The sequence below is a fragment of the Hyaena hyaena genome, unplaced genomic scaffold (genome assembly GCF_003009895.1).
Source record: "Hyaena hyaena isolate Hyena2069 unplaced genomic scaffold, ASM300989v1 scaffold_1036, whole genome shotgun sequence".
NCBI lineage: Eukaryota > Metazoa > Chordata > Mammalia > Carnivora > Hyaenidae > Hyaena > Hyaena hyaena.
This window is the reverse complement of record NW_024081666.1, coordinates 80,602-95,122: the sequence shown is the minus strand read 5'-3', so window position 1 is coordinate 95,122 and position 14,521 is coordinate 80,602.

The following is a 14,521-nucleotide window of genomic DNA, read 5'->3' as shown; positions in this document are numbered from 1 at the left end:
TTTTATTTAAATTCTAGGTAGTTAATATAGAGCATAATATTGGTTTCAAAAGTAGAATTTAGTGATTTATCATTTACATACAACACCCAGTGTTCATCTCAACAAGTGTTAATACCCTTCACCCATTTAGCCTATCCCTCACCCAACTCCCCTTCATCGACCCTGTTTGTTCTTTATAGTTAGGAGTCTCTTATAGTTTGCTTCTCTTTCTTTTTCCCCTTTCTCATACGTTCATCTGTTTTGCTTCTTAAATTCCATATATGAGTGAAATTATATAGTATTTGTCTTTTTCTGACTCACTTATTTCACTTAGCGTGATACACTCTTGTTCCATCCATGTCATTGCAGATGGCAAGACTTCATTCCTTTGATGGCTGAGTAATATTCCATTGTGTATATATATATATATAATAATATATAATAATAACCACTTCGTCTTTATCCATTCATCAGTCAATGGAAATTTGGGTTCTTTCCATAATTTGCCTATTGTTGATAGATGTGCCCCTTCGAATCAGTATTTATGAATCCTTTGGATAATTACCTAGTGGTGCAATTGCTGTGTCAGGGTAGTTCTATTTTTACCTTTTTGAGGAACATCCATACTGTTTCCACAGTGGCTGCACCAGTTTGCATTCCGACCAACAGTGAAAGACAGTTTGCCTTTCTCCACATCCTCAGTAACATCTGTTATTTCCTGAGTTGTTCATTTTATCCACTCTGACAGTTGTGGTATCTCATTGTGGTTTTGATTTGTGTTTCCTTGATGATGAGTGATGCTGAGCATCATTTCATGTATCTATCAGCCATCTGTTTTTTTTAACTTATTTATTTATTTATTTATTCATTTATTTTTGAGATGGTGGGGAGGTGCACACAGAGAGGGAGACAGAGGATCTGAAGTGAGCTCTTCACTGACAGCAGTGAGCCTGAGGTGGGGCTCAAACTCACAAATTGTGAGATCATGACCTGAGCTGAAGTAAGACAGTTAACTGACAGAGCCACCCAAACTTCCCAATAGTCATCTGTACGTCTTCTTTGGGGTCACCTGTTCATATCTTCTGCCCACTGTTTAACTGTATTATTTACTTTTTTGGATGTTGAGTTTGATAAGTTCTTTATAAGTTTTAGACACTAACCCTTTATCCGATATGCCATTTGGAAAGATCTCCTCTCATTTGGTAGGTTGCCTTTTAGTTTTGTTGATTGTTTTCTGTGCTGTGCAGAAGCTTTTTATCTTGATAGAAGTCCCAATAGTTCATTTTGCTTTTGTTTCCCTTTGCTCCAGAGACCTGTCTAGTCAGAGGTTGCTATGAACAAGGTCAAAGAGGTTGCTGACTTTGTACTCCTCTAGAGTTTTGATGATTTCCTGTCTCATATTTAGGTCTGCCACCCATTTTGAATTTATTTTTGTGTATGGTGTAAGACAGTGATCCAGTATTCACCTGCATGTTGCTGTCCAGTTTTCCCAACACCATTTGTCAAAGAGACTTTTTTTCCTATGGATAATCTTTCCTGCTTTGTCAAAGATTAGTTGACCACATAGTAGTAGGTATGTTTCTGGGTTTTCTATTCTGCTTCATTGATCCATTTTATGCCAGTATGATATGTCTGGATCACTACAGTTTTGTAATATAGCTTGAGGTCCAGAATTGTGATGCCTTCAGCATTGCTTTTCTTTTTCAAGAGTGGTTTTGCGTATTCCTGGTCTTTTGTGGTTCTAAACAAATTTTAGGATTGTTTGCTCTAGCTTTGCAAAAATATGTTGGTGGTATATTGATAGGGATTGCATTAAATATGTAAATTGCTTTGAATAACTTAGATATTTTAACAATATTTGTTTTTCCAATTTATGAGATTGGAATGCATTTCTATTTCTTTGTGTCACTTTCAGTTTCTTTCATAAGTATTTTACAGTTTTCTGAGAACAGATCTTTTGCCTTTTTCTTTAGGTTTATTCCTAGATATCTTGTGTTTTTTGGTATAATTGTAAATGGGATCTATTCCTCTTTCTTCTCCTTCATTATTGGTATATAGAAAAGAAACAGATTTCCTTCTTTTTTTCATTAATTAAAGTTCATATTTTATTCCAATTTCCTTGGTATTTTTATTTTTTATTTATTTTTTTCTTAAGTAGTTTATTGTCAAGTTGGTTTTCAGAAATGCAACAGATTTCTCTTCACTGATTTTATATCCTGCGACTTTGCTGAACTCGTGTTATCAGTTCTAGCAACTCTTTTGGTGGATTTTATTATCGCTAGCTCCTGATCATCATAGTAATTTGAGAAGCCATGATGCAAGGATAGACAACATTATCATGTCTGTTAAGAGGTTTTGGTAAGATACTCATTAGATTGTTGAATAACTGATTAAGTTATGGGTTATTTCAAAATTAAATTTAAAACATAACTATAGAATTCTTTTTGTACAGTAATGACTAAATCATCTTTGTAAATTTTATAAAATATTACAATTCTTTGCCATTATTTTAAATATGCATAAATGATTTCCAAATTATCTATGTATGTTTATCTGTATCTCTGAGAAAACATATGTGTATACTAAATTTTAGACAACTACATAATAAATATATTTAGATGTATAGTACATATTTTATGCTTTTGCCAGATACACATTGAGGACTTAACTCAGATCCCAAATCAATTATAATCAAATAATCTTGGACAAGTTAGGTCACCATGCTATACCTCAGTTTTGTTTTGTTTTTTTTTTTAATCAATACATGGGTATAAGAATGGTATCTAACTCACAAGGTTGTTGTGAAATTACAATGCTTAATATGAATAATTTTGTCTAGAAAAAGTGTTTTCTTTCCGTTAATTTCATTTTTAAGTTATGATAAGTATATTCCACAATATCTGATGTAATAAGAAGTTAAATCCATTAATATTACAATAGTTACTATTTTTAAAAATATATTTATTTATTTTGAGAAAGAGAGAGAGCATGCATGTGATCAAGGGAGGGACAGAGAGAGAGGGAGAGAGAGAATCCCAACCAAACTTCACACTGAGCACACCAACGTGGGGCTCATGATATGAGCCAAAATCAAGAGCCACCAACTGAGCCACCCAAGTACCTCAACAGTATTTACTATTTTTAAGAGTACTAAATTTAATCTAAATAGATGCATTAAGTTTATTAATGTTCTTACAACATAAACTTTACAAAACATATTCTTCATTCCAGCCTGAAAGTGCTATAAACTACCAATTCATAAAATAGTTATGATTATATAATAAGCAAAAACCAAAAAAATGATAACTATGTTACATGTTTTCTTTTTAACAGAAAATGCTAGCTACTTTTACATAAGAGTTGGAATGATTACTATGATAACCCACAGTAATTCTGACATTTGTAAGTGAAAAGATGAGAAATCCTTTCCAAGTCAGCACTTCAGAAAAACAGTAGGAACTAATGGGCTTGTTATTTAAAAAATAGTCAGTGTGGTACTATAGGCATTTGGACAATCATATTTATTTAAAAATATTCATCATTTTTCAAAGTTTGAGTCAGAGTCAAACATAAAAACCATAAACATGTAAAAATAAGTCCTTTGTTCTAGATCTGACTTATTATTCAGCAATATATGACCTTAAGATATGTTATCCCCAACAATGAGCCTCAATAAACTTTCTAATTGGCTTTTACATTCCTAAAACACACAAAAAATAATGAAATAGAATGTCCACAGTTAATAGAATGTCCACCACAAGATATAGTGTAGTATATCATTTTAAAACTCTATATATTATTCCAGCAATTCAAATTTTTTTAAAAAAATGTTTTCAATATGTGAGAGCCCGACAGTGACCACAAGAAAGCATGGTTAGGGACGTGGGGATGTGCCTGAACACGGGGCTCCCTGCCTGGGCAAAGCATGCCTGCAAACAGGGTGCTCTGCCAGGAGGCCTGCACACAATATCCAAGTTTAATGGTCCTCTCGCAAATGAGGGAACATGCCCTCCTTAGAAATAAGGAGAAGGCTGGAATTGTGGGCAGGCCTCTTAGTAAACATGTTGTGGTCGCTTCCTCTCTTTGCTCCCCACTGTCCTTGAAATGTGTTTGGCTACTTGCCCTTAATTGGTAAAGGAATGCATCTTGTAGATTTCAGTTTGTATCCAGTTACCGGGGTATAAAATAAACCGCAAGAAGGGCTTGCGTAGAATTGTTCCTCCGGCCGGAGTTGTGTCTGTGTCCGTCTTTTGTGTGTGTCTTGTCCTCTGTGTCATTTCGTTCGCAACATCAATATATCATTCTTGGAAGCCAACAATTTTTATGCTTTTTAATACTAGAAACTTACTGCATAAATTTATTTCAAAGAATATAGCCAGATTATCTGATCTATTTTAATTTACATGCTCAAATTCTAAGGAATGTGTTATTCTTTTGCAATAATTAAATTCCTATTTTTCTTAGCAAAGCAAATAAATTATACTACACAAAGAACAACAGAAAAATACATAGTTGTGGAGGAATATTTCTGTTGAAAACTTAAATGTATGACAGGGGCTCAGATTAGTTGCTGTCAAAAATAGAGAACCATTATATAAAAGTAAATATGGAAGTTTGCTAAGATGCTACCTCTTGCCTAGTGCTTCTGAACTTAAGTTATTATGCAAAATGATACATGTTCTTTGTAACTCTGGCAAAGCAATCTCATAGTAAGGAATAAACTTCATGTCCTCTCTAAAGCTACTTGATTATGGGAATTTGAATTTCCTTAGAGAAAACATATTTTCTATTTCTTTGTTTATACTCTTTGGAACTCCCAGATATGTTGAAATATTCTCTGTAAAGCACTGAAGATTAAACAAACAAACAAACAAACAAGAGGCTAAAATTCACAGATAATTACTGAACAACTGTATATACATAACACAGATATTTTAACTATATATCAGTTGAATAAATATCAAAATCAGAAGAAATATTTGGCCTCTTATTCCTTCTGAATAAAATTTGATACTTACAGATTTTGAAAATTAGAAAATTTATATATTTTCTATATAAAAGTACATTATCTCAACATAAAATTTGACTTTCCATACCAATAAATCAGAACAAATTAATTTACAACAGCATGATATACTTGCCTTGAAATTTTGATTTTTCCTCTTGGTAAATAGATGACTTTTTTTCTCTAAACAACAGATCATTAATTGAAGAGAGTAATTAGTGATTAGTAATTGAAGAATAATCTAAAAATCATTGCTACTATTTGAAACACTCCTGAGCAATAGGTATGGAAAATCAATTGTTTTATCAATACTGCTTATCCAAAGTTCACATAACTTTGTAGTATATTGTTAACATGGAAACTCCTCAAAGAGATAAAATCTCTCATATATCATGTATATCATCTTCAGACGTGGGCATGGTTTTAATGAATTGAAAAAAGGGACCTGTGAGGTGTAACAGAATCCCTGAAGAGGAGCATATGATCTCACAGAACTGGCGAAGGTGGCCATAAAGGCATTACTAGCTCATTTCAAGGTCCCAGTGAATGATACTTATTCATCCATGTGTTCACTGAACTATTTATTCATATACTTATTCTTTCAACAAATATCCATGGTGGTTGTATGATATGAAATACACTGCTATAATCCAGCACATAGATGATAAAGAAAATAGACAAGGTCTTGCTACAGACAGAACACATTCACCAAAGTAATAACCATTACTATACAGCAATGTGATTTATTATGAAATTGAAACTGTGTAAAAGAATAGTGTTTTGTGGGATATGACTACTAGATATGAAGGTTAAGATTTAACAGCCTTAGGAAATGGCACTAGAGCTGGGGCCTGAATGAAAGGAGAGAGCCACACAAAGATCTGGTGGAAGAATGTTCCAGGAAGAAGGGACTGCAAGTGAAATGTTCTTAGTAGAAAAATCCTGAGGTATTTGTAGAAAACAAAGAAAATACATATTTCTGAAATACATATTTCTGAGGTACAGTATGTGGTTAGTGTTAAGTGAATTGGCAAGCAATCTGGAGAGATTTTATCTGGAGAGTGTAATTTTTCAAAAGATCCCTAAAAGTTAACTTTAAGCCTGTATCACTTACCAAACACTGTTCCAAGGGCTTCACCCATATTAAAGTATTTCTCAAAAATCCCTCTTGAGAGTTACTATTATTATTTTGAGGTGGAAAAAATGGAAGTTTTGAAAGATTAAGAAATTTTCCCACAAACTTCACCTTTTGTACAGGTCCATGGTATAAACTTCACAATCTGGATCCAAAGTCTGCATACATAACCACTCAGCTATGCTGCCTTCTTTTACGTTTTATGATGGTCACCTAAAGGCTATATGAAGAAGAATTTATTACAGCGATATAAAAGTAGAAACAGGGTGCTATGTGCTGAATGTTTATGTCCCTCAAAAAATTCATATGTGGAAGCCCTAGTCTCCAATGTGATGGCATTTGAAAGTGGGATCTTTGAGAAGTAATTAGATCAAGAGCACAGAAGCCAGAAATGAACCCACAACTATATGGTCAACTAATCTTTGACATGGCAGGAAAGATTACCCATAGGAACAAAGTCTCTTCAACAAATGGTATTAGGAAAACTTGGCAGCAACATGCAGAAGAATGAAACTGGACCACTTTCTTATGCCATACATGAAAATAAATTTAAAATGGATGAAATACCTAAATGTGAGAAGGAAAACCATCAAAACTCTAGAGGAGTACAAAGTCAGCAACCTCTTTGACCTTGGCCATAGGAATCTCTTACTAGACAGGTCTCTGGAGGCAAGGGAAACAAAAGCAAAATAAACTATTGGGACTTCTATCAAGATAGAAAGCTTCTGAACAGCAAAGGAAACAATCAACAAAACTAAAAGGCAACCTACAGAATGAGAAGAGATATCTGCAAACGACATGTCAGATAATGGACTATTATCTAAAACCTATGAAAAACTTATCAAACTGAACGACCAAAAAGTAAACCAGCTAAATGATGGGCAGAAGATATGAGGAGACATTACTCCAAAGAAAACACAGATTGCTAATAGAGACATGAAAAGATACTCAGCATCACTCATCATCAGGGAAACACAAATCAAATCCACAATGAGATACCACTACACACCCGGGAGAATGGCTAAAATGAATAACTCAGGAAACAACAGATGTTCATGAGGATGTGGAGAAAGGGAACTGTCTTTTACTACTGGTAGGAATGCAAACTGGTAACAGACACTGTGGAAAATAGTATGGAGGTTCCTCATAAAGGTAAATATAGAACTACCCTATGACCCAGCATTTGCACTACTAGATATTTATCCAAAGGATACAAAAATACTGATTCAAAGGGGCATGTATACCCCAATGTTTATAGCAGCACTATCAACAATAACCAAATTATGGAAAGAGCCCAAATGTTCATCAAGTGATGAATGAATAAAGAAGAGATTATGTGTATATATATATATATATATACACACACACACATACATACATACATAGAGTGGAATATTACTCAGCCATCAGAAACATAGAACTTGCCATCTGCAATGAAATGGATGGAGCAAGAGTGTATCACACTAAATGAAATAAGTCAGTTACAGAATGAGACTATGATTTCACTCATATGTGGAATTTAAGAAACATAAAAGATGAACACAGGGGAAGAGAAGAAAAAATAAGATAAAAACAGATAGGGAGGCAAACCATAAGAGACTCTTAACTAAAGAGAACAAACTGAATGTTGCTAAAGGGGAGATGGGTAGGGGGATGGGCTAAGTGAGTGAAGGACATTAAGGAGGGCACTTGTTGAGATGAGCATTGTGTGTTATATGTAAGTGATGAACCACTAAATTCTACTCCTGAAACCAATATGACACTATATGTTAACTAACTTGAACTTAAATAAAATCTGGGAAGAGAAAAAAAAAAAAAAAGAGTATGGAGCTCTTATAAATGAGATTGGTGCCTTATATATAAAAAAAAAAAAGACATGAGAGATGATCTCTCTCGGTCATGTGAGATTATAGGGAGAAAGCAGCTGTCTACCAGCTAGGAAACTGGACCTCACTAGACACCTAATCTGCTGGCACTTTTATCTCGGACTTCTCAGCCTCCAGAACTATGAGAAATAAAAATGTGTTATTAATGTGATATTATAATGTGTTATTACTTAAGTGCCCCAGTCTTTGGTATTTGTTATAGCAGCCTGAGAAGAATAAGACACAAGGTTGCTAGTCTGAGATGATAGGCACTTGTCTTGAAGTCATATTATATTTTAGAATAAAATACTGCTAGGATTTCTAGGTTATTGTAATAAATTTGGCTTAGAAAATGAACAGATTATTCAAGGAAATATCTTGTTTTGGGGGCTTAAGCAAGAAATTATGTGGTATTTACTAGGAGGGAAAGACTGGGACATGTATGAATGCAGAATTGATTTTATTTCAGACATGCTCAATTTCAGGTGCATTTCATATAAAGCTTAGTGGAATTGTTAAATCAGCTGTGGACATAGGGACTTGATATCAACAGCATACTGATTGGGACTAAATCCATGGCAGTAGAAGGGATTACCTAGGAAGTAAAGAGACAAGGACTGAGTCTCACTCAAGAAATATTTAGACATTAGTCTGAAAGGGAAGGCCCAATAAAGTCCACAGAGAGGTTTAGGCATAGGAAGCAAAACAAAAGAGTATGAGATTATTAGACACAAAGGAAGATACTGTTCAGGATGATGATGTGGTCTCCAAAGAGGAAGACTGTCTGAAATTGGAATAAGATACATATCAAGAAACATGATAAAGTTTGGTTTGATTGAGGAGAAACATTTCAGCCTACCAGATAAGGTGAAAGAGAATATGGAATAACATATGGACAAAATGTGCCGTGAGAAGGCAAAGATATGAATTATAATTGCTTATTATGATAACTGTCACCATAAAGTTGGTGGTCAAAGGGAATGTAAAACAATGAGAAATTGAGAAACATGAGAAAACAATGAAATTGAGAAAAAATATTTTTCAAGAAAAATAACAAGGTATGTTGGCTAGGATAGATTCCCAGAAGGCTAAATTCAGTAGAGAATGGGAAATTAATGATTAAGAAGAGATAGGACTTATGCTGGAGAGAAGTCCTTGAGCAATCAATTCTTGAAAATCCATTTTTTTGAAGAATAGCAGCTAACTAAACAGTGGAAGTAGACAGGGATAGGCATTATGTAGGAAAAATATGTTTACAAGGCTTAAAACATGAAGTGTTTAACCTCACACACAATTAAAACCATGTAGATTTAATTTTAAAAACTTTACCTAAAGAAGAATGTTCAGAAGTTTGATAATAATGTTAGCATGAGTGAAAGGAAGTATATATAAACACATTGTGCAGGCTTAAACTAGTGAAGCTTCAGTTGATAGCAAATTATCATTATCTTTCTAAATTAAAACTGCAATACCTCTTTTTTTTTTTTCCAGAAATTTCAGTTTTAGAAATTTTAGCTTTGGAAGAAGTTTTTAGATTTATTTTTTGGCCTAAACTCTTAAAATATTAGGGTATAGTTATCTCTTTTTGAACTAAAAAATACCTGCAAAATATTAAAAACAGAACTATCATATGATCCAGCAATACAACTTCTGAATATTTACCCAAAAATTTTTAAATTAGGACCTGAAAAAGATATCAGCACTCCAAAAATTTACTGAAGTACTATTCACAACAGCCAGTATGTGCAAGCAACCTAAATGTCCATCAAGGGTGAATGGATAAAAATAATATGGTACACACACACACACACACACACACACACAGGAATATTATTTAGCTTTATAAAAGAATAAAATCTTGTGACAGCATGGATAAACCTTGGAAATATTCTAAGGAAAATAAGATAGCCACAAAAGGACAAATAACTACACAGTTCAATTTACATGCATTGTTTAAAATAGCCAGATTCATAAAATCAGAGAAAGAATGGTGGATTGGGGCTTGGAGAGAGGAAAATGGGAAATGCTAATCAATTGACATAAAATTTCAAACACGCAAGATGAGAGTTCTAGAGATCTGTGGTAACACACTGTATCTATAGTTAACAATACTGTATAATACACTTAGCATTTTGTTAAGAGTGTAGAGCTCATGTTAATAATTCCTATCATAATAATATTAAATTTTAAAAATAGTTATAAAAATGCATTGGCCCTCTAGAAAAAACAAATGCAGCAAAACAAATGCAACACAACCATTTGGAAAGAAAGGGTGTCTGTTGTTAATTCTATCTTGATGACAGTCATATAGAGGACAAATAGATAAAAAGATGGATGGCTGAATAGACAAAGACAACCAGGCCTCTTATATATTATAATCATGCTATTTTTAATATGATGTATTTTCTGTTTTATGTGGTGATAACTTTCCCATGTCAATCAAGTATTTATCAGAAGATAATCTTATGGTTAAATTATATTTCAGCCAACAGATGTACTATAAGTTATTTCATACCTTTGAGATGAAAAATAAACTTTGCCAAATATCATTCCAGGTAGATTATACAAATCTAAAATTCCAACGGCTTCATAAAAATGACTGTTTTGCTGCAAATAAGCCAAGTGGAGAGTTACAATTTTCAAGGGAGCTCTACATTTGGGAGATTGGGAAAGAGAGTAATATCACATTGTTGTTATAATTTGATTTTTAAAATTATTATTTAGGTCTTCTGAGATCTTTCTCAGAAGATCATTTTTTGACACTGGTTTTCATTCCTTGACACTGGCTTTGGAATAACCTTTTCCCATTTTCTTAATAATTTAATGTCTCTCCTGGTTTATTATATAACCAATATTTATTAATAGTTATTTATTTTTATAATTTTGATTTTTGTATTTTATTAAAAAATTTTTTTGATGTTTATTTATTTTTGAGAGAGAGAGACAGAGCATGAGCAGGGGCAGGTCAGACAGAAAAGGAGGTACAGAACCTGAAGCAGGCTCCATGCTCTGAGCTGTCAGCACAGAGTCTGATGTGGTGCTTAAACCCATGAACCATGAGATCATGACCCTAGCTGAAGTCAGATGCTTTACTGAGGCACCCAGGAGTCCCATGAAAATGACTGACTTTATAAATAATGTTTATATTTTATTGCACTGTCTCATAAAATACACATATTTAAAAACATTCATATTACATGATTATTAATATTTTCTTTTTTCAATTAATTTAATGCTTACTCTGTCTACCCTTTAATATTCTCAAATCAGATATACGTTCAATTAACCTATCAATTCTTAGCCCATTGAGATTTCATAGCAAATCATTTTTCTCTTGATTATCTTGTTTTATTTTTTTCACTTTTAAAACCATAGGAATCTACTTCTATGACTGTCATGAAGCTCAGACTGGATTAACAGTGATGAGTTCTTAAGGGAAGTGCACTCCAGTCTGGACTTTCTGGTTATAATCACTGTCTTCTTTCTCTACCTCTACTGAAAACCCAGACTCATGAGGCCTTAATTCCTGCTCTCCTAATCCTGAAGATGACAATGCCAAATATGTTGGAGGGTTTTTCAGAGGAGAAGACTACTTTGTCTTTCCACTCAAGGCAGATAGCAACCTCAAACCATAGACAGGTTGGGACCTGCACAAGCCTCCATGATCTTATTGGTTTAAATATAGATATTAGGGGCACCTGGGTGGCCCAGCTGGTTAAGCGTCCCACTCTAGGTTTTGGCTCAGGTCATGGCTCTCACGGTTGATGGGTTCAGGCCCCGCACTGGGCTCTGCACTGGCAGTGTGGAACCTGCTTGGGATTCTCTCTCTCTTTCCTCTCTCTCTGATCCTCTCCCAGTCTTTCTCTCAAAATACATAAATAAACTGGAAAGGAAAGGAAAGGAAAGGAAAGGAAAGGAAGGAAGGAAGGAAGGAAGGAAGGAAGGAAGGAAGGAAGGAAGGAGTAAAGGCAAGTAAGTAAGCTTCATTAGAGGAAAAAAGTCCCTGAGAACTTAATTTTCAGAGAGCAAGTAGCAAAGAAAAAGCCTCTTCCATATACCTATGAAAAGATATATAATATTTCATAAGTGGTGTGTCTTCCCTGAAAATGTATGTACATATTTGACAAAAAATAATCAACTTAATAAAAAAATAAAGGATAAAATGATAATGATATATGCAGGAATAGGAGAAAATAGATGAGAGATTTGAGAGAGAGAGAGAGAGAAAACAAAACTAAAGTCATGCAAATTAACATTGTGCCATTTGAAATGTAAGAGTGGTGGTAAAGTGAAAATATTCCCAAGGGTCAATAAAATAAAATCCAAACACAAGCTATTTGATGTAGTCACATAACATCTGGACATGCTCCAATGAAAGCTTAAACACTTCTTCAAATTCTCATTTGTGTGGCACTATTGACTGGTTCCACTGCCATTTTAATAAGGCAATTGGATCTACTATTTTCAGTGACCTTCCCTACCACCTGCATGAGGGATTACTGCATATGAGAACTGACGGGGCATTTTAAATGAATTTGGACTTTGTCTTTGCTAAATATGTAAATATCCTATGATTTCTGACTGCTGTACACACATTATTCTCAAGTATATATGATTATGAATTGGGTTTCTCTGCAATTAATCTAATGCAGTAACACTGACCATAAAACATTGTCTTTTAGTGAGAGTCTAGCCCCTAATAAAAAAAGGAATCAAATATAATGCTGTCAGTCTAACATATTTCTCTAATGCCTTGAATTCATATAGTTACTCAGAAATATTTTATTTTATTCCATGTTAAATCATTATTCAATAGATTAATGAGACACAGAGGGAAAGAAACTGATACTATCATAGATTAGGAACAAAATCTCAAAGATATTAAACAGCTTGCTTTATTTGAAATAGCTAAAATGAAAAGGATCAATAATGATATCCACATCCTCTAGCATTTAATATTACCTTTAAAAAATGAATTCACTGTTTTACCTGTGCTTAAAACTTTTACTTGCCTTTAGAGACTACAATTATTATTATTATTATTATTATTATTATTATATTAACATCTAGCAGAATAGATCTTTACCATGATATACAAAGCTCTTTATGATCCGCCTTATGTCTGACTGCCCATCTTTATTGTTTATCATTCCCACCCATTTCCCAGTCATACTTTATTCCTCAGCAGTACTGAGCAACTGAGCATACTGCTTTATATCTCTTTAAGACACAACAGGCTCCTACTCTCCTTTAGACTCTTCAAACTTAAGTTCTTTATTAATGATTTTTAATATCTTGATTAAATATGACCTCTAATAGAAAACCTTCATTGATCTCTCCTAGCAAACTCTGAATTTGGATCAATTACCCTTTTCCCCATAGCATCTTATGGAACCTATTAATATTTAGGGAGCACTGGGATATTTATTAAAATCTTTATTTTAATCACAGCTGGGTTTATTGTTAGGTCAGTAAGACTTATGTTTCATGATTCCTTTCTTTTAAAGGAATTTTTCAGGGAACCTTTCAATGAATCCTAGAAATGTATATGCACAGTATTTTAAAACAAGATCCAATAGAGTAGAATAAGTCACTGAACTGAGCCCAGTATTCTGCATCCTGCTTTTCCTCTTGGCGAATCTGTTAACTCTTGTCCTATGAGCTGTGGAAGACAGCTGCTAATATGCAGAAGAGATCACAAAAGTAACCACAGTCACATGGAAATTAAACACGACACCCCATGCTTTCTAGGGTCCTTGGACATAAAGATCCAAAATCTTGGATAAACGAAAGCAGAGAAGTAAGCCAGGTATTTGGGTTGCTCATGCAGACATTTGCTGAATCTTAAGCTTTGAAGGACATGAGGTAGAAAGCCAAGTAAAAAGTGAAAGAAAAAAAGGTAAAGCAGAATTTTCAGCAGTCATATGTTGCTAGGGAAACAAAAATTGGAGTTCAGAATTCTGAAAGGAGGGTGGTCCTAAACATAAACAAAATATTACATAAGTAAATACAAAAATAAAACACAAAAACAAAAACTCAGTCGGGAGCCTATAGGGGAATATTTAAGAAGTGCAGATAAACCAGAGATAGGCCTAACTTTATAAAGTTTACAAAGTTTCTACAATGCAGTAGGAAGTCTTTAGAATGAGGTGACTCCTCTGCTGCTTGATAGAAGATAGGATTGGGAGAATACTTCAACCAAAGCTTTATATATGTATATTTTTTCATAAACAATATTTTGCATTCATTCAAGAATTTCAAGACTTACTAGGCATGCCATAGAGAAGATCAAGGTATGAAAGACAATACTACCAGGATTCACACTTGCACAAGATGTTGAAGTTATAAACATCAGACTTAAAAATAAGTGATTAAATTATTCAAAACAGTAGAAAATTGGAGAATATCATCAGTGATTAGAAATTGATAAAAATGAATCAAATATATATTCTAGAATTGAAAATATAATAACTTAAGATTATCTAAGAGAGGAATGGACAAATCAGACAAAAATCTTATACTGTCAGTGTATCAGCA